The sequence below is a fragment of the Staurois parvus genome, unplaced genomic scaffold (assembly GCF_062004578.1).
Source record: "Staurois parvus isolate SC_StPar_1 unplaced genomic scaffold, SC_StPar_1.0 ptg001222l, whole genome shotgun sequence".
NCBI lineage: Eukaryota > Metazoa > Chordata > Amphibia > Anura > Ranidae > Staurois > Staurois parvus.
Window position 1 is genome coordinate 95,771 of NW_028319018.1, and position 22,638 is coordinate 118,408.

General features: G+C 43.9%; 1 pseudogene; it reads right to left on the reverse strand.

Moving 5' to 3' along the window:
• LOC149438048 (uncharacterized) overlaps positions 1–19,129 on the reverse strand; it is a 39,870-nt pseudogene extending 20,741 nt beyond the window's left edge.
• Positions 19,130–22,638: the final 3,509 nt, after the last annotated feature.

Consider the following 22,638-nt stretch of genomic DNA (forward strand, 5'->3'; position numbering starts at 1 on the left):
GTTTTCTACAGTAAACATTTAAGCTTCCACTGATTACAGAATACTAATACTGTGAGTCCTGACCCTTATACTATATAACTTGTACATTACATACTCCTGACCCCTGCACTATATACTCTATGTTGTACATTACATACTCCTGACCCCTGCACTATATACTCTATGTTGTACATTACATACTCCTGACCCCTGCACTATATACTCTATGTTGTACATTACATACTCCTGACCCCTGCACTATATACTCTATGTTGTACATTACATTCTCCTGACCCCTGCTCTATATACTCTATGTTGTACATTACATTCTCCTGACCCCTGCACTATATACTCTATGTTGTACATTACATACTCCTGACCCCTGCACTATATACTCTGTTGTACATTACATACTCCTGACCCCTGCACTATATACTCTGTTGTACATTACATACTCCTGACCCCTGCTCTATATACTCTATGTTGTACATTACATACTCCTGACCCCTGCACTATATACTCTGTTGTACATTACATACTCCTGACCCCTGCACTATATACTCTATGTTGTACATTACATACTCCTGACCCCTGCACTATATACTCTATGTTGTACATTATATACTCTTGACCCCTGCACTTTATACTCTATGTTGTACATTACATACTCCTGACCCCTGCACTATATACTCTATGTTGTACATTACATACTCCTGACCCCTGCACTATATACTCTATGTCGTACATTACATACTCCTGACCCCTGCACTATATACTCTATGTTGTACATTACATTCTCCTGACCCCTGCTCTATATACTCTATGTTGTACATTACATTCTCCTGACCCCTGCACTATATACTCTATGTTGTACATTACATACTCCTGACCCCTACACTATATATTCTATGTTGTACATTACATACTCCTGACCCCTGCACTATATACTCTATGTTGTACATTACATACTCCTGACCCCTGCACTATATACTCTATGTTGTACATTACATACTCCTGACCCCTGCACTATATACTCTATGTTGTACATTACATACTCCTGACCCCTGCACTATATACTCTATGTTGTACATTACATACTCCTGACCCCTGCACTATATACTCTATGTTGTACATTACATACTCCTGACTTCTGCCCCCTCCCCCCACTGCTATATATACACATAATATGGATTCTCTTTTGTTACACCCATTTCCTCCCAGCTGGACATTTTATATCGGATGATGTGATTGGAGCACAGACTTTTACATGGTGATAATAATGTGATAACATCCTCCAACTTTGGACCCTTAAACAGAAAGTGATAATGAGGGAGGAGTCAATACCCCAATGATGGTGGTCTTCAGGATCAGTCCAGTCTTCATCTTGATTGTTCTCCCCCCATCCTCACTCTCTGACCTCTGGTGGGGCTCAGCCCCGCTGTTCTTCATGACTAAATCATGGACTAAATAAGGAAGTGCAGTACTTCTTGTGTTGGGAAGATGGTGATGAGTGATAGAGGGGGTGGGGACCCTCGTCCTATAATCCCCTCATCACTGTCCCTCCTATAAAAGACAGTTCTGGTTGTTTCCTCACTCTCTGACTAAGGTCCATGAATAAAGAAATGACCTGGTAGGAGATCAGAGGAGCCATTTCCTAGTTCCCTTGAGGGTGGAATTGTAAACTCCTCAGAGACCAAGCTGCCTGATGTGGGCGGAGTCCTGGTTTGGGGGAACCAATCAGCTCCTGTCTAGTAATCCTCTTTGTCTTTGTATTTTAGTCCATGGCCGGGAGATGAGGAAAACCTCCGAGGATTGTCTCACTTTGTCTCCAGACTGGAAAGTAGAAGATGAGGACATCACACAGTATAGTCCAGGAGAAAACCCGGCTCCCTCCAATGTCCATCCGGCACCACCCAGTGTAGAAGGACCATCAGATTCCTTGTATCCTGAGGAACCTCAGACTGTGTGGGACTGGACCGGCCTTCCAACAGGGAAGAGGTTCTCCTGTACAGAGTGTGGAAAATGTTTCAGTTATAAATCCATTCTTAATGTGCACAAAAGATCTCACACGGGGGAGAAGCCGTATTCCTGTCCTGAGTGCGGGAAATGTTTTTCAGAGAAGTCCAGTCTTTACACACATCAGAGATCTCACATGGGGGATAAGGCATATTCTTGTCCTGAGTGCGGGAAATGTTTTACAAGTAAGTCCAAACTTTACACACACCAGACAACTCACACAGGGGAGAAGCCGTATTCCTGTCCTGAGTGCGGGAAATGTTTTACAAGTAAGTCCAAACTTTACACACACCAGACAACTCACACAGGGGAGAAGCCGTATTCCTGTCCTGAGTGTGGGAAATGTTTTTCACTGAAGTACAATCTTTACACACATCAGCGATCTCATACGGGGGAGAAGCCATATTCCTGTTCTGAGTGCGGGAAATGTTTTACAAGTAAGTCCAGTCTTTACAGACATCAGAGATCTCACACGGGGGAGAATCCTCTTTGTCTTTTAGTCCATGGCCGGGAGATGAGGAAAACCTCTGAGGATGTCCATCCGGCACCACCCAGTGTAGATGGACCATCGGATTCCTTGTATCCTGAGGAACCTCAGACTGTGCGGGACCAGGCCGGCCTTCCAACAGGGAAGAGCTTCTCCTGTACTGAGTGTGGGAAGGGTTTCCATTATAAATCTGGTCTTAATAGGCATAAAATAACTCACACAGGGGAGAAGCCATATTCCTGTCCTGAGTGCGGGAAATGTTTTTCAGAGAAGTCCGGTCTTTACAGACATCAGAGATCTCACACGGGGAAGAAGCCATATTCCTGTCCTGAGTGTGGGAAATGTTTTTCAGACAAGTCCGTTCTTTCCATACATCAGAGATCTCACACAGGGGAGAAGCCGTATTCCTGTCCGGAGTGTGGGAAATGTTTTTCAGAGACGTCCAGTCTTTACAGACATCAGAGATCTCACACGGGGGAGAAGCCATATTCCTGTACTGAGTGTGGGAAATGTTTTTCAGTGAAGTTCCATCTTAACACACATCAGAGATCTCATACGGGGGAGAAGCCATATTCCTGTCCTGAGTGTGGGAAATGTTTTTCACAGCAGTCCAATCTTTTCAAACATCAGAGATCTCACACAGGGGAGAAGCCATATTCCTGTCCTGAGTGTGGGAAAGGTTTTCCAGAGAAGTCCCGTCTTTACAAACATCAGAGATGTCACACGGGGGAAAAGCCGTATTCCTGTCCTGAGTGTGGGAAATGTTTTTCAAGTAACTTCAATCTTTCCAAACATCAGAGATCTCACACGGGGCAGAAGCCACTTTCCTGTCCTGAGTGAGGGAAATGTTCCTCACTGAAGTCCTGTCTTCCTGTACATGAGGGGTCCCACACAACTCTGGAGGTGTATTAGTACCTTGAGTGTGGGAAATGTCTTCTAGATGAATGTTGCTGGACATCCCAGCTCTCATGTGGGGAAGAAGCACACCCTGATATACACCTCAGATATACTCCATGGCTGATCTTCATCATGGAAGGAACAGTTGATAAGGAGATGAGAGGCCCCCAAAGACATGGATGAAGTGCAGTAAATGTCGGGGTGCAGAGTGGTCAGTAGATCCTGGAAATGAAGGACACAACTTCAGCCCTTCTTTGGTGTCGGAGTTGCGTTTCCTGATAATGATATAGCGGGTTACAGAGCTAGAAGCCGGGAGAGCCCAGATCTCGTTATCGGGGAACTTTACACAGACAACAAGAACTTCTGAAGTTGATGTCCTTCATTTCAAGGCTCTACAGAACAGTGGTGACCCCGAAGCATCTCTCTGTCTTCAGTCCATCCTTCTCCCATTCCCCAACAGGAGGGAAGGAGAACTCCGCCCCATACTAGGGGGGAACTTTCCTCTCATTATTTCCCTTGGCTTCTGTGTGGGTTTGGGTGTTTGGAGGAGTGCGGCACGAGAGGGAACACAGCTTGTTGTTCTATGTCTACATATGGGGTCTGGGTAGAGGGGATCCACCGGAAAATATTTCTACTTTTTGATTTTCTGCAAATCATTTCTGTTTTCACTTTGAAGGGCGATATTATGTGTGGTTTGTAAAAGAGATTGGCCCAATAGATACCACCCCACTTAGAGAATAGATGGACTAATATGACCAGCATTCATTCAGCCATGTTACATGTTGGTCTTTTCATACAGGGATTTCCTATGATCATTGTCTCCATCTAGTGGCCATAATGTGGTATGGAACTGTTTTTCCTGATTTGAGGCATTTTGGAAGTAATACCTCATTATGGCCACTAGAGTGAGGGGTGGTGTCATACAATTACCGGAGATCACCCCCCCAACATATTATTAGTGTACTATGTGAGGGGCGGTGTCATACAATTACCGGAGATCACCTCCCCCAACATGTTATTAGTGTACTACGTGAGGGGCGGTGTCATACAAATACCGGAGATCACACCCCCCCCAACATATTATTAGTGTACTATGTGAGGGGCGGTGTCATACAAATACCGGAGATCACACCCCCCAACATATTATTAGTGTACTACGTGAGGGGCGGTGTCATACAAATACCGGAGATCACACCCCCCAACATATTATTAGTGTGCTACGTGAGGGGCGGTGTCATACAAATACCGGAGATCACACCCCCCCGACATATTATTAGTGTGCTATGTGAGGGGCGGTGTCATACAAATACCGGAGATCACACCCCCCAACATATTATTAGTGTGCTATGTGAGGGGCGGTGTCATACAAATACCGGAGATCACACCCCCCAACATATTATTAGTGTACTACGTGAGGGGCGGAGTCATACAAATACTGGAGATCACACCCCCAACATATTATTAGTGTACTATGTGAGGGGCGGTGTCATACAAATACCGGAGATCACACCCCCCAACATATTATTAGTGTACTATGTGAGGGGCGGTGTCATACAAATACCGGAGATCACACCCCCAACATATTATTAGTGTACTATGTGAGGGGCGGTGTCATACAAATACCGGAGATCACACCCCCCCAACATATTATTAGTGTACTATGTGAGGGGCGGTGTCATACAAATACCGGAGATCACACCTCCAACATATTATTAGTGTGCTATGTGAGGGACGGTGTCATACAAATACCGGAGATCACACCCCCCCAACATATTATTAGTGTACTATGTGAGGGGCGGTGTCATACAAATACCGGAGATCACACCCCCCCAACATATTATTAGTGTGCTATGTGAGGGGCGGTGTCATACAAATACCGGAGATCACACCCCCAACATATTATTAGTGTACTATGTGAGGGGCGGTGTCATACAAATACCGGAGATCACCCCCCCAACATATTATTAGTGTACTATGTGAGGGGCGGTGTCATACAAATACCGGAGATCAACTCCCCCAACATATTATTAGTGTACTATGTGAGGGGCGGTGTCATACAAATACCGGAGATCACACCCCCAACATATTATTAGTGTACTATGTGAGGGGCGGTGTCATACAAATACCGGAGATCACACCCCCCAACATATTATTAGTGTACTATGTGAGGGGCGGTGTCATACAAATACCGGAGATCACCCCCCCAACATATTATTAGTGTACTATGTGAGGGGCGGTGTCATACAAATACCGGAGATCAACTCCCCCAACATGTTATTAGTGTGCTATGTGAGGGGCGGTGTCATACAAATACCGGAGATCACACCCCCAACATATTATTAGTGTGCTGTGTGAGGGGCGGTGTCATACAAATACCGGAGATCACACCCCAACATATTATTAGTGTGCTATGTGAGGGGTGGTGTCATACAAATACCGGAGATCACACCCCCAACATATTATTAGTGTACTATGTGAGGGGTGGTGTCATACAAATACCGGAGATCACACCCCCCCAACATATTATTAGTGTACTATGTGAGGGGCGGTGTCATACAAATACCGGAGATCACACCTCCAACATATTATTAGTGTACTATGTGAGGGGCAGTGTCATACAAATACCGGAGATCACTCCCCCCAACATATTATTAGTGTGCTATGTCAGGGGCGGTGTCATAAAAATACTGGAGATCACACCCCCCCAACATATTATTAGTGTGCTATGTGAGGGGCGGTGTCATACAAATACCGGAGATCACACCCCCCAACATATCTTACAACGCTAGGCTTTTTGGTTTGAATCCCAACCACAGCAATGAATTTGCATGATCTCCGTGTGACTACCCTAACATACATGTGCTGGTGGCAGCATCTTTGCTTTCTGTCTAAATGATCCCCAGAATGTGAATTAGAATGAGGCCTTGTCTGTTCAAACACCTTTAAAGTAGCACCTTATGTGAATGTCAAACGATGGGATGAGATAAGGGCCTGGACTAATGATTGATTGGATAATGCTGGTTTACACTCCACCCCCTTTTTGGGAAGGTTTTTCAAACCATGAGAAGAGTGAGAGAAAGGGATTTAAAAATAAAATAATGGCATGGAGTCCCGTCCCCCCCCGCAAATCCACAACAGACCCTTATCTGAGCATGCAGATACCTCATGCCTTCAAAGATTTATTTCCTTTGTTGGATTGCCTGCTTGGCTCACACTAGATGTGATTTAAATTTTGCTTTTTTTTCACCGTATTTTCTGTAGATTTACCAATGAGTTATTGCGTTTTCAATTGTGTTTTGCATTGCGATTTCTATTGTAGTCTATATGTGAAATCGCTACAAAATGCTGAAAAAGTTAGACAAGAACTACTTTTGAAATTGTGCTGCAGCAAATCGCTTACATTAAGACACTCACATCCACATTCATTAGATCAGATATCCGGTACAATTTCAATTCTCAAACCGCACCTGAAATTGTGCACTCTGGATGTGACTTGGCATTCGATTTGCATGCCCTGCGACTTGCAAATTGTATGCAAAATTGCACCCAATGTGACTGGGGGCTAACTCCACAGTCACATCAAAGCGGATTTTGAAGTGGTGCGACTTACACTACGGTCACATCATGGGACTTACAGTGAAGTCACATGATTTCAAAGTCGGGGGACATGCTGATTTAAAGTGCGATCTGCAACACATCTGACACAGATCTCTCTGCAAATCACATGAAAAGTAGTGTATTCATTATTTAGAAATTGTTGCAGCTCCAACCAAGTTTGAACCACACCAACATGAACGCTCTAATAGCAGTAACATTGAGTGCGACTTGGCATGTGATTTGCATGACATGAGGCTTGCAAATCGTATGTCAAGTTGCACCCTCTTGTCTGCTATTAGAGCGGTCACATGGGTGCGTTTCCGACACTGATTTCTATAGTAGTACATGTACTACTTTTGTGACGATTTGCATAGAGATCTGTCAGAAGTTTTTCAAATCGCAAGGAAATCGGCATCTTCACCGTACGTCGCATCATCAATTCCATTTACCAGTGTTGTGGTCCATCAATTGTTCGTTAATCATTTATTTTATTTTTTAAGTTATTTGCATAATTTCCCCCTTTTTTTCCTTCCTCCTTTGGATCATAATCCATAAACTCTTCCATCTAGTGCAAGGTGGACGCTGTGCCCCTCCATCCCTCCTTGTGTTGTGAGATGGAGGTGTTGGTTCCTGGGCTCTCCATCCCACAAGTGACAATGCAGTGAGCAGTAGACTGTGGCTGTGTGCAGCCGCCCTCCGTCTGTTCGGATTTACATATGGGCGGTTTCAGAGGCTTCTCGGTTGCACCTCCTGTGATATGCCCTCCAGTGACAAGTAAAGATGGCGGCTGGAACGCATTGAGCAGGCACCCTCTAGTGGTTACATACCGGCGTGCATTCCACCGCCATCTGAGCAGCCTCTGCTGTTGATTGTTTGTTTGAAGTTCCTCTCTCCACTGCCGTTGTTACAATTCTGACACATCGAACACAATACTTCCTCATAATATTCCTCTAAACCCATCTGATCACTTGGAAAGAGTTCTAAAGAGTTGCTGAAGCATTTTAAGAGCTCTAATAACATGGATTTAATGCAAATCACTCAGCAAAAGATCGATATGCTCTAATCACAATGTACAGGTAAAGCTGAATCATGGATTTATTACTACACCGCGTTCCAAATTATTCTGCAAATTCTATTTAAGTGTCACAAAGATGCAATATTTTGTTTTTCAGTGTAACTCATGGATGGCATAGTGTGTCAGGGCTCTTTTGATCACTGAAAACAATCTCGGACATCTGTGATAATTAGATTGGCCGGTGAGCCCAATTTAAGGAAAAACTCCTAAAGGACGGCGTTCCACATTATTAAGCAGAGCACCATTTTCAAGCAATATGGGGAAGAAAAAGGATCTCTCTGCTGCCGAAAAGAGTGAAATAGTTCAATGCCTTGGACGAGGTATAAAAACATTCGATATTTCACAAAAATCTAAGCGTGATCATCGCACTATGAAGAGATTTGTGGCTGATTCAGAGCACAGACGGGTTGGTGCAGATAAAGGCACATTGAGGAAGATTTCTGCCAGATCCATGCATCGGATCAAGAGAGCAGCTGCTAAAATCCCATTACATAGCAGCAAACAGATATTTGAAGCTGCTGGTGCCTCTGGAGTCCCACGGACATCAAGGTGTAGAGTCCTCCAGAGTCCTGCAACTGTGCATAAACCTTCTATTCGGCCACCACTAACCAATGCTCACAAGCAGAAATGGCTGCATTGGGCAGAAAAATACATGGACTAATTTTCAAACAGTCCTGTTCACTGATGAGTGCCGTGCAACCCTGGATGGTCCAGATGGATGGAATAGTGGATGGTTGGTGGACGGCCACCCTGTTCCAACAAGGCTGCGACGTCAGCAAGGCGGTGGTGGAGTCATGTTTTGGGCCGGAATCATGGGAACAGAGCTGGTCAGCCCCTTTAAGGTCCCCGAAGGTGTAAAGATGACCTCTACAAAGTATGTGGAGTTTATGACTGACCACTTTCTTCCCTGGTACAGAAGGAAGAACTATGCTTTCCGTAATAAAATCATCTTCATGCATGACAATGCACCATCTCATGCTGCAAAGAATACCTCTGCATCAATGGCTGCTATGGGGATAAAAGGAGAGAATGTCATGGTGTGGCCCCCATCCTCCACTGACCTCAATCCTATTGAGAACCTTTGGAGCATCCTTAAGCAAAAGATCTATGATGGTGGGAGGCAGTTTACATCCAAACAGCAGCTCTGGGAGGCTATTCTGACATCTTGCAAACAAATTCAAGCAGAAACTGTCCAAAAACTCACAAGTTCAATGGATGCAAGACTTGTGATCTGCTATCAGATAAGGGCTCCTATGTTACAATGTAACGTGACCGGTTCAAATGTTTACAAAGTTAAAATGTTGTTAGAAGTTGGATTGAAATAGCTTTTGATTTCAGTAAATTTCTGCTGCAAACACAACAAATGACAATTTTCAGTTCTTTACAACCTATAAAGTGTTTTGAAACTTCCTGTGCGGAATAATTTGGAACAAAAATCCTGTTATCATTAGGAGGTTTGTTCAATAAAATGTGAATTGTACTCTTAATAGTTGTAACCTGAGAATTATGCCGACTGATATTTACATCAATTATTGAGGGAAATGACAAAAATATCATTTGCATAATAATTTGAAACACGGTGTATTTGTATTCATACTTTTGTTAATAATTTCAGTGATCAACATCATTATTTTATGACAATTATGTACTGAGCATTATATATTTTATTATATATACACACTATATACACATATACATAAACACACACACATATACAGTATATATATATACACACACATACAAATAGACATATATATATATATACACAGTTGTGTTCAAAAGTTTGCATACCCTGGCAGAAATTGTGACATTTTGGTATTCATATTGAAAATATGACTGATCTGCCAAAAAACTGTCTTTTATTGGGATAGTGATCATATGAAGCCATTTATAATCACATAGTTGTTTGGCTCCTTTTTAAATCATAATGATAACAGAAATCCCCCATATGGCCCGGATCAGAAGTCTCCGCCCCCGGATCAGAAGTCTTCACCCCCTGGAATGTTTGGCCTGGGTACAGACACACAAGGTGACACACACGGGTTACAATGCCAAATCGGCTTTGATGTGACCGTGGTGTAAGGCCTTTTTATGTTTGATTTCCTGAGTGTTTTTCCGATTTATGGGAAATGCCGCATACTAGCAAAAGTGAATTGACATTTTCAGTATTGCATGCGAGATGTGGTCATGTGACTGCCTTAACTCATGCGATAATCTGGAGTGAAGTGTGCCCATAGGGCTAAGAAATATTGCCAATAGGGTTCCCTTTCACATCCCTGTTCAATGTTCTGTTGTATGCTGCACAGGTACACGTCACTGTGGCTTTCTTTCTGACTCTAATTTGTGGGGCCTGTATACCAAGGGCTAACGCAGGTGGGAAGAGGATTCATCAGGTGCAAACACTTTCTCTGACCAAATGAATGACAGTGGTGGGTGTGGCCTACCTTATATAAAGAGATGCAGTTGGGGCTGATTTTTTCCTTGCACAGGCTACATTATTTCTGCAAGTCCTTGTCTGTGGTGGTTTGGGGAGGAAGAGATATTGTGGTGAATTGCCCCAGGCCACACTCACGCTGTGTTTGGGGGAGGAAGAGATATTGTGGTGAATTGCCCCAGGTCACACGCTGTGTTTTGATGTGGGCTGTAAATGTTTTGCATGTTCTTTCTTCTAAGGTGTGTTTGTGTGTTATTGTACAATGATTGTGTGTTTATTATCTTTGCATTGTAATCCTAACACATGTCCATTGCTCTGCTCTTCCAAGCTTGCTTTATTTAGACTGAAATGCAGTTTTCAGACAAACATGGTGAGAAATGTATGTGTCGGGGATTTGGGGAGGTGGGAGGTGTTATTTTGGCACGTATGTATTTTTATATTGATATTTTGATCTGCAGCTTGTTTTGTGGATAGATAAGCCTAATACGTGATTTATATTAACTGTTTGTTTCCTGCTGTAACCTGTGAAAGCACAGTTCATTAGAAGTATAATCTTTTAGATTGTAAGCTCTTATGAGCAGGACCGTTCTATTTTAGCAACATCAATCCTGCTTTTTTTTTTTTTTTTTTTACCAAGAAATTAAATGTACCTACTTGTTGTTGCTGTCCAAATAAATGTGGAATGTGTATTTGATCAATAAACATTTGGACTATGTATTTTTTTGGGGGGGATTATTTCATGTTCTAGTTGAATGTAGCACAGTGGCTAAATTGTTAGCACTTCTGCCTGGTAGTACTAGGGTTGTTGGTTCAAATCCCAACCATGGCACCTCCTGCCTGGAGTTTGCATGTTTTCCCTGTGTCTGTGTGGGTTTCCTCTGGTTACTCCTGTTTCCTTCCACACTCTAAAGACATGCTGGTAGGTTAATTGGATCCTGTCAAAATTGGCCCTAGTATATATATGAATGTAAGTTAGGGACCTTAGATAGTACACCCCTTGAGGGTTAAGGACTGATGTGAATTTACAACATATATATGTAAAGCACTGTGTAAATTGACAGCGCTATATAAGTACCATAAATAAATGTACTAGCACCCCTAACACTTATTGTTGTTAGCTATATAATATGCCCAAATCTTCCTTGTTAGAGCGCACATGTGCAAGTATGTCCAAACAAACCAAAAGCCCTCTATTGCACCACAAGATCATGTTCTGTACCAATGAATAGGTCGTGTTCAATGTGCAGCTAGCTATTCTTTTTCTACAATCCTCTTAACAGTAATAAATTGGGCCTCCAATTTATGTTGACTTTGGGCCTTAACTGGCAAATATATATTCGCCAATGTCATATACACAGTATAGCTGCAAGCATACAGTCACCAATGTCATATACACAGTAGAGCTGCAAGCATACATTCACCAATGTCATATACACAGTATAGTGCAAGCACACATTCACCAATGTCATATACACAGTATAGTGCAAGCACACATTCACCAATGTCATATACACAGTATAGCTGCAAGCATACATTCACCAATGTCATATACACAGTATAGCTGCAAGCACACATTCACCAATGTCATATACACAGTATAGCTGCAAGCACACATTCACCAATGTCATATACACAGTAGAGCTGCAAGCATACATTCACCAATGTCATATACACACAGTATAGCTGCAAGCATACATTCACCAATGTCATATACACAGTATAGCTGCAAGCATACATTCACCAATGTCATATACACACAGTATAGCTGCAAGCACACATTCACCAATGTCATATACACAGTATAGCTGCAAGCATACATTCACCAATGTCATATACACAGTAGAGCTGCAAGCATACATTCACCAATGTCATATACACAGTATAGCTGCAAGCATACATTCACCAATGTCATATACACAGTATAGCTGCAAGCATACATTCACCAATGTCATATACACACAGTATAGCTGCAAGCACACATTCACCAATGTCATATACACAGTAGAGCTGCAAGCCCACATTCACCAATGTCATATACACAGTATAGCTGCAAGCACACATTCACCAATGTCATATACACAGTATAGCTGCAAGCATACATTCACCAATACCAAATCCACAATAGAACTGCAAACATATATTTGCAAATGTCATATACACAATGGAGCCGCATGTAAAATTGCTATGGTGCATAAATCAATGCCAAGACGGCTGTTGGAGGAGCAGCTGTCATACCGGAAATACATCATGACATTTGGGGAAGGACGTTTGCAAACACCCGGAAGTGGAAGTGGGGAGTGTGAGTGGATGGGAGTGTAGTTAGGAGAGTTTAGTGGTCATTTACAAGTCTATGTTTTAGTTTTGTGAATTGTTCTTTTGTGGAATTCCAGACCACATCTGGACATGACGAGATCGCTGTTCTCCACCAAGGAGCTGATCCTCATTTGCTGGGGAAACATTACTAATAATTGTTGTATTTTCAGTTGAAAACATGTCCAATTCCTAGATCCATTGAGGTACATAGCAGAGGTTCAAGGTTCTTCCTAACTATACAGGTGGCACAGACACAAGCATACACCCAGGGCCACTGTTAGATATCACAGGGCCCTGTACAGCATCCCTGACAGCCCCCCACCGCCAGAGAAAATATCCAAATTATATTTATGGCAAAAATACACTAAAAACATTATTAATGGACATAATCCCAACCATATTCCTGTGAAATCTAAATGATAAAACTGTACTGAGTTCATAAATAAAGCTGTGTGTGAAATGGAAGTCTTGGGGCTCATTCACATGGGTGCTGTGGCCTGTAGCGTGGGAATCAGTTTTTTGTTTTTGTGTCTGTCGCCATTTGCAAGCAACCTATGTTACACTATGGAAATGCTGCAGGTCATAATTTGATAAGCATATGGGTGCAGGTGTACAGCCCTGAACACAGACAGTGAGCATTCAGGGCCACTTCCCCACGCCTTCACACCTGTCAGATGACAACCTGTGTTCATACAGCTGCTGTGTCCCCATAGAGCATTTTGGATGTGTTTTTGGTGTGTTCCACTGCATTTTGGATGCGTTTTTTGTGTGTTCCAATGCATTTTGGATGTGTTTTTGGTGTGTTCCAGTGCAGTTTGGATGCATTTTTGACGTGTTCCAGTGCATTTTTTTATGCATTCCAGTTAATTTTTCCCCCTCTCTTTTTCTAAAATTTAATTAGGGACATGTGCGTTTTAGTGCGTTCCAGGGCGTTTTACCGTGTTCCAGTACAGTTCTATGCATAAACAATGCAGCCTGGTTGACTTTTTTGGCAGCACCTGCAACGCACTGGAACTGCAAGCGCTGATGTGAACTATGACATTGACAACCATATAACCTTCTTTCTGTGCGTTTTGGATGCAAAAAAAGCAACTGAAACACATGTAGTGTGAACTGGCCCTAAAGGTTATTAGAGGTCAGGGAACGGGACTGACCAGGAATTGTGAATTCAATCAGACTAGAGGTGAGATACAATCAGCAATCGTATAATAATGTGAGATCTGAGCTGGAGGTGATAGGAAATGAGACACATTAACAAGATCAATAAATAGTTACATAAAAAGAGTGGGGCGGGGATACATAGATTGGCAGATGGAACAGGTGATGACGGGGGGGGAGGGGAACAGGTGATGACAGGGGTGGGGGAGGGGGACAGATGATGACAGGGGTGGGGGAGGGAACAGGTGATGACAGGGGGGTGGGGGACAGGTGATGACAGGGGGAAGGGGGACAGGTGATGACAGAGGGGGTGGGGTCAAGATGTATAAGGAGAGAGATTTAAGGGCTCTTTCACACGTGACTTTATTTCTAACTCTTGCCATACGCCCCTATAGCATTGGACAGGTGTCTGGGAAGCGTTTGTTACGCTCCTCAAATGCTCCCCAAACACCCTATGTGCGGTTTTGAGGCATGTGATAAGCATTTACCAAGAGTTAGAACTGCACCACAAATGCCTGTAATGAAGTTAAATTGTATTGACGCTCCAAAAAATCCTCGCAATCACATCGCAAACGTCTGCCAGGCATTTGAGGAGCGGCACCAAAGACTTGAATGCGAGGCTTCAATTCCTCATGACTCGACAGGAGGCGCCAGTTTTGGCGTGATGCAATGCTAACGCTTCAGTGTGAACAGCGCTGTGTGCTGCCATGTGCAGAATTTTCATAGGCGTTTGAGAAGCATAAAAAACGCTAACCAAATGCCTGTCTGACACCTGCTGACAAAGCTAGTGTGAACGCAGCCTTAGAGAAGATAAAGTTGTAATGAAATATAAACAGAAGGAAAATTGAAAATTTCAAACTTGTCAGAAGAACAGGACGCAGGTAAGATTCACTCCCTTTCCACTTTCTAGTCAGTAGCCAAAATCTTAATTAATTGATCTATATTCCTGGCACTGACAGAACCCTAGAAATTGATCTCCATAATTTGGGCATTCATGTCCAAATGTCAAGGAGCTTACAATCTAATGCAGGCCATAGATGGGTCGAAAATCGACCGAAAAAAAAAAAATCGGCCAATTTTTGCACCATTAGTGGGTTAATTGGTCGGCTGTTTAATGGGGGTTTTGGCACTTTTTTTTCTATTGGTAAAGTTGGGAAGAAGAATTCCAGTCCTCTATTATATTTTACATGAAAAGTCTTGCGGTTGCAACAATGTATCTATTTGTATCCGAATAAAAACATCTTTATCCAAAATGGATACAATGTGGCAACCGCAATACTTTTCATGTAAAATATAATAGCAGAGCTCTCTGCAAGGGACAGAAGTAAAAATGCCGGCTGTAGACGGGACGAAAATCAGATGTTTTTTTGCTGTTGGTGGTAATGTCAGCTGATTGAACAACCAATTTTTTGTTTTTTTACATATACTAGGCCCAATTACCCTAACAGCATGTCTTTGGAGTGTTGGCAGAAACACACCCGTGCAGAGAAAGCATGCAAACTGAGATGCAGCCATGACTGGGAGTAGAACCCATGACCCAAGTGCTGTAAGTTCTGAGTTCTAACCACTCAGCCACTGGAGGAGACAGAGTTTGAGCTGCAATGTAGAATAGTTACATTGTTTACAAATAATGATACAGCGAGCGCTGGTCAAATTATATAGACTACTAAAATGGTATTATACAAGATGAATATAAATCCAGGTATAGATATGAAGGTAGCAGCTAGCACTCAGGGTATTGGCAACAGTCCCAGAATAGAAATATGTTACAGTAATAGTGCAGCGCTATAAATGCATGTTATCAATCAACGCATGGAAAATCCAAAAAGTGCAATCATTTATTTATTTTAGGTACTCTTACAGTGTGCTGCCACGCAGCTTTACTGTTTAGCAGTTGTTATTACATGTTATGTTATCATGCTATTTGGTATCATCCACACACCCCTGCTGTTTCTGACTAGTTGGTTGCTTCCACCCTCCATTTCCTGTTGTAACTCCCCTTTTGTTTAGTGGTTATGAAGACACTGTAGAGTGAGAAAGCTGTGTGACATCACTAGAAATGGACCTATGAAAACACCTTTATGTTCATACCTTTGCTACCTGGAAGCATAAAGAAGCATTGGAAGACACCTCTGAAGTTGTATTCATTGAGTAAACTATCTGTGAAGGCGATCATTCAACTTGCTGCACACATTCTTACAGACCGGGTCTACACGAATCTCGCCACAAGTACAACCGATGCCAAGACAGAACATACAGTGCTGTCAATGTACGCAGTGCTTTACACATACATTGTACATTCACATCTGTCCCTAACCCTCAAGGGGCGTACAATCTAAGGTCCCTAACTCACATTCATACACTAGGGCCAATTTGGAGAGGAATCAATACACCTACCAGCATGTCTTTGGAGTGTGGGAGGAAACTGGAGTACTCGGAGGAAACCCATGCAAGCACAGGGAGAACATGCAAACTCCATGCAGGAGGTGCCATGGTAAGGAATCAAACCCATGACCCATTTACTGCAAGGCAGATGTGCTAACCATTAAGCCACTGTGCTGCCCATTAATGATGATGTAAAATGGTAAATGGTGTTAATAAAAAGTTCATCTAATCATTCCTGAATAATGGAATGTCCTTGGTGTGAGAGTACCAACTCAGGGAGTGCCTATGAATGGCACGTGTGGTTTATCCGTGACGGACAGTAGTGCATGAACTGGTGAAAGGTCATCCACCCCTGTGACTGGTCTACACTATTAAGCACCTTTCTGGCTCCTGTGGCTGAGCTAATTCCTCCCCAGGACCATTTGGGCACCCACCCTGATGGATGGATGGAGCTGGATGACTAACCCATAGCTGCCAGCATACCGCTGCACCCCCAGATGTGTGATGTGTATAACCCATGTGCATTAATACCTTAACATAGAATAGTTACATGATTACAGAGAAGGAAGATATATCATTATATTGGGAGCTTAGAACTGGACATTCCCAATTATTGGAGATATAAGTGTGAAAATGTTTAACATCTGAAAATAGAATGTATGACATTCATTAGTAAATGCATCAGTTGTCTCATCATTTTGGAGAAACAGCAAAAAAACAAAACAATTCTAATCTCGGTGTACTAATTATGTTACATTCTAAGTATTCTCTTATGCCAACAGGAAAGCTCCAATGGTACAAAGCCCACGCTTGTGCGCCATCTAGCGAACATATCCGGTATTGCAGCTGAAAATGTGCCAGACGCGATTCCACATTTACTAATAGTAAAGTAGACGTTGGTCAATGAGATTGCTAGACGCCACCGCTAGACTGACAGGTCCTCATTGATTTAACTGAGTCTGCCTGAATGGTCAGAGTCTGCTGGTAGACTCACGTCTTAGTAAATCAGGGCCAATGTGTCCACAATCACCATGGAAATGATCAGATCAATGAAACGTTTGTCATAGACAGACCATCATGTGCCGATCATATACACAGACATTTGTATCACGGGAAACATACAAGAAGAAACATGTATGGAGAAAGACACGGGAAAGTCCCAATATGTGCATTCACCAATCACTCCTTCATTCCCGGTATACACACAATTCCATTGCTTCCATGTGTACACCATCAGTCACTCTTCTAGAATTGGGACATTTTATTACCACCCACCTCTTCAGTGATCCCCCACCATGCAAGTATTGTCCTCACCTCCAACTGTGGGCCTAATGAGTGCTTGGGACATTTGTCCACAAAGTAATCATAATCAACTTCCAAGTGTTTGTGAAATCTCCCACCACAAACTGTACTCAGCCAATCACAGGGCAGGACTCCATTTTTCTTCTTCTCCTGCCATCAATGGCCGACCCGGTCCCACACTTCATCCATGTTTTTGGGGGCCTCTGATCTCCTTATGAACTGTTTCTTCCATGATGAAGATCAGCCATGGAGTATATCTGAGGTGTATATCAGGGTGTGCTTCTTCCCCACATGAGAGCTGGGATGTCCAGCAACATTCATCTAGAAGACATTTCCCGCACTCAAGGCACTAATACGCCTCCAGGGTTGTGTGGGACCCCTGATGTAAAGGAAGACAGGACTTCAGTGAGGAACATTTCCCTCACTAAGAAGTAGAAATCAGCTTCTCCCTGTGTGAGATCTCTGATGTTTGTAAAGCTAGGAGTTCTGTGAAAAACAGTTCCCGCACTCAGGACAGGAATACGGCTTCTCCCCCCGTATGAGATCTCTGATGTTTGTAAAGATTGGACTTGTCTAAAAAACATTTCCCGCACTCAAAACAGGAATAAGGCTTCTCACCCGTGTGAGACCTTTCATGTGTGACAAGATCTGTTTTTTGTGCAAAACATTTCCCTCACTCAGGACAGGAATATTGCTTCTCCCCCATGTGAGATCTTTGATGCTTGGAAAGATGGCACTTCACAGAAAAACATTTCCCGCACTCAGGACAGGAATATGGCTTCTCCCCTGTGTGCATTCTCTGATGTGGATAAAGTTGGTACTTCTGTGCAAAACGTTTCCCGCACTCAGGACAGGAATACGGCTTCTCCCCCGTGTGAGATCTCTGATGCTTGGAAAGATGGAACTTCTGTGCAAAACATTTCCCGCACTCAGGACAGGAATACGGCTTCTCCCCTGTGTGAGATCTCTGATGGTTGTAAAGACTGGACTTCACTGAAAAACATTTTCCACACTCAGGACAGGAATACGGCTTCTCCCCCGTGTGAGATCTCTGATGTTTGTAAAGACTGGACTTCACTAAAAAACATTTCCCACACTCAGGACAGGAATATGGCTTCTCCCCCGTGTGAGATCTCTGATGTGTGTCAAGATTGCACTTATGTGAAAAACATTTCCCACACTCAGGACAGGAATACGGCTTCTCTCCAGTGTGACATCTTTTATGCCTATTAAGACGGAATTTATAACGGAAGCTCTTCCCGCACTCAGTACAGGAGAAGCTCTTCTCTGTTGGAAGGCCGGCCGGGTCCCGCACAGTCTGAGGTTCCTCAGGATAGGAGGAATCCGATGGTCCATCTACACTGGGTGGTGCTGGATGGACATTGGAGGGAGCCAGGTTTTCTCCTAGACTATACTGTGTGATGTCCTCATCTTCTACTTTCCAGTCTGGAGACAAAGTGAGACAATCCTCGGAGGTTTTCCTCATCTCCCGGCCATGGACTAAAATACAAAGACAAGGAGGATTACTAGACAGGAGCTGATTGGTTCCCCCAAACCAGGACTCCGCCCATACCAGGCAGCTTGGTCTCTGAAGAGCTTACAATTCCACCCTCAAGGGAACTAGGAAATGGCTCCTCTGATCTCCTACCAGGTCATTTCTTTATTCATGGACCTTAGTCAGAAAGTTAGGAAACAACCAGAACTGTCTTTTATAGGAGGGACAGTGATGAGGGGATTATAGGACGAGGGTCCCCACCCCCTCTATCACTCATCGCCATCTTCCCAACACAAGAAGTACTGCACTTCTTTATTTAGTCCATGATTTAGTCATGAAGAACAGCGGGGCTGAGCCCCACCAGAGGTCAGAGAGTGAGGATGGGAGGAGAAAAACCAAGATGAAGACTGGACTGATCCTGAAGACCACCATCATTGGGGTATTGACTCCTCCCTCATTATCACTTTCTGTTTAAGGGTCCAAAGTTGGAGGATGTTATCACATTATTATCACCATGTAAAAGTCTGTGCTCCAATCACATCATCCGATACAAAATGTCCAGCTGGTAGGAAATGGGTGTAACAAAAGAGAATCCATAATATGTGTATATATAGCAGTGGGGGGAGGGGGGAGAGCAGAAGTCAGGAGTATGTAATGTACAACATAGAGTATATAGTGCAGGGGTCAGGAGTATGTAATGTACAACAGAGAATATAGTGCCGGGGTCAGGAGTATGTAATGTACAACAGAGTATATAGTGCAGGGGTCAGGAGTATGTAATGTACAACAGAGTATATAGTGCAGGGGTCAGGACTATGGAATGTACAACAGAGTATATAGTGCAGGGGTCAGGACTATGGAATGTACAACAGAGTATATACTGCAGGAGTCAGGAGAATGTAATGTACAACACAAAATATATAGTACAGGGGTTAGGAGTATGTAATGTACAACATAGAGTATATAGTGCAGGGGTCAGGTGTATGTAATGTACAACATTGAGTATATAGTACAGAGGTGAGGAGTATGTAATGTACAACATAGAGTATATAGTGCAGGGGTCAGGAGTATGTCATGTACAACACAGAGTATATAGTACAGAGGTGAGGAGTATGTAATGTACAACATAGAGTATATAGTGCAGGGGTCAGGAGTATGTAATGTACAACAGAGTATATAGTGCAGGGGTCAGGAGTATGTAATGTACAACAGAGTATATAGTGCAGGGGTCAGAAGTATATAATGTACAACACAGAGTATATAGTGCAGGGGTCAGGAGTATGTAATGTACAAGTTATATAGTATAAGGATCAGGACTCACAGTATTAGTATTCTGTAATCAGTGGAAGCTTAAATGTTTACTGTAGACAACATGTAGAGGTGATCTGGGATTAAACCATCAAGAAACAGGTTAGATTGGAGGTGAGCAAATCCTTGGACAGAGGGGTGGACGTGGTATACTTGGACAGAGGGGTGGCTGTGGAGGTGGTAAACTTGGACAGAGGGGTGGCTGTGGAGGTGGTAAACTTGGACAGAGGGGTGGCGGTGGACATGGTATAGTTGGACAGAGGGGTGGCGGTGGACGTGGTATACTTGGACAGAGGGGTGGCGGTGGACATGGTATACTTGGACAGAGGGGTGGCAGTAGACATGGTATACTTGGACAGAGGAGTGGCGGTGGATGTGGTATACTTGGACAGAGGGGTGGCTGTGGATGTGGTATACTTGGACAGAGGGGTGGCGGTGGACGTGGTATACTTGAACAGAGGGGTGGCGGTGGACGTGGTATGCTTGGACAGAGGGGTGGCTGTGGACGTGGTATACTTGGACAGAGGGGTGGCTGTGGACGTGGTATACTTGGACAGAGGGGTGGATGTGGTATACTTGGACAGAGAGGTGGACGTGGTATACTTGGACAGAGAGATGGATGTGGTAAACTTGAACATGGGGTGGCGGTGGACGTGGTATACTTGGAAAGAGGGGGTGGTGGATGTGGCATTTTTGGACAGAGGGGTGGCTGTGGACGTGGTATACTTGGACAGAGGGGTGGCGGTGGACGTGGTATACTTGGACAGAGGGGTGGCGGTGGACGTGGTATACTTGGAAAGAGGGGGTGGTGGATGTGGCATTTTTGGACAGAGGGGTGGCTGTGGACGTGGTATACTTGGACAGAGGGGTGGCGGTGGACGTGGTATACTTGGAAAGAGGGGTGGCGGGGTACGTGGTATACTTGGACAAAGGGATGGCAGTGGACGTGGTACACTTGGACAGAGGGGTGGCGGTGGACGTGGTATATTTGGACAGAGGGGTGGCGGTGGACGTAGTATACTTGGACGGAGGGGTGGCGGTGGACGTGGTATACTTGGACAGAGGGGTGGCGGTGGACGTGGTATACTTGGACAGAGGGGTGGCAGTGGACGTGGTATACTTGGACAGAGGGGTGGCGGTGGACGTGGTATACTTGGACAGAGGGGTGGCGGTGGACGTGGTATACTTGGACAGAGGGGTGGCGGTGGACGTGGTATACTTGGACACAGTTCCCTACACACGGCTAATTTGTAAGGTAAAGTCTATGGGCTGGAAAAATCTGTATATAAATGGATTGAAAACTGGCTAAAAGATGGTATTCAGAGAGTAGTGGTTAATGATTCATACTCTGAATGGTCTGGGGGTGTCAGTGGTGTACCCCAAGGTTCAGTGTTATTAGTGGGGTACCCAAAGTTTCAGTGTTATTAGTGGGGTAACCCAGGGTTCAGTGTTATTAGTGGGGTAACCCAAGGTTCAGTATTAGTGGGGTACCCCAAGGTTCGTTATTAGTGAGGTACCCCAAGGTTCGTTATTAGTGGGGTTCCCCAAGGTTCGTTATTAGTGGGGTACCCCAAGGTTCAGTGTGATTAGTGGTATACCCCAAGGTTCAGTGTTATAAGTGGGGTACCTCAAGGTTCAGGGTTATAAGTGGGGTACCTCAAGGTTCAGGGTTATAAGTGGGGTACCCCAAGGTTCAGTGTTATTAGTGGGGGATGCCAATGTTCAGTGTCATTTGTGGTGTACTCCAAGGCTCAGTGTGATTAGTGGGGTACCCCAAGGCTCAGTGTGATTAGTGGGGTACCCCAGCGTTCAGTGTGATTAGTGGGGTACCCCAGCGTTCAGTGTGATTAGTGGGGTACCCCAAGGGTCAGTGTTATTAGTGGAGTACCCCAAGGGTCAGTGTTATTAGTGGGGTACCCCAAGGGTCAGTGTTATTAGTGGGGTACCCCAGGGTTCAGTATTATCAGTGGGGTACCCCAAGGTTCAGTGTTATTAGTGGGGTACCCCAGGGTTCAGTATTATCAGTGGGGTACCCCAGGGTTCAGTGTTATTAGTGGGGTACCCCAAGGTTCAGTGTTGGGACCCTTACTTATTAATATATATATATAAACAATATGGGGTGTGAGATTATAAACCCCATTCCAGTCTTTGCAGATGACACCAAGCTGTGCCGGGGAATAACGTCCTTACAG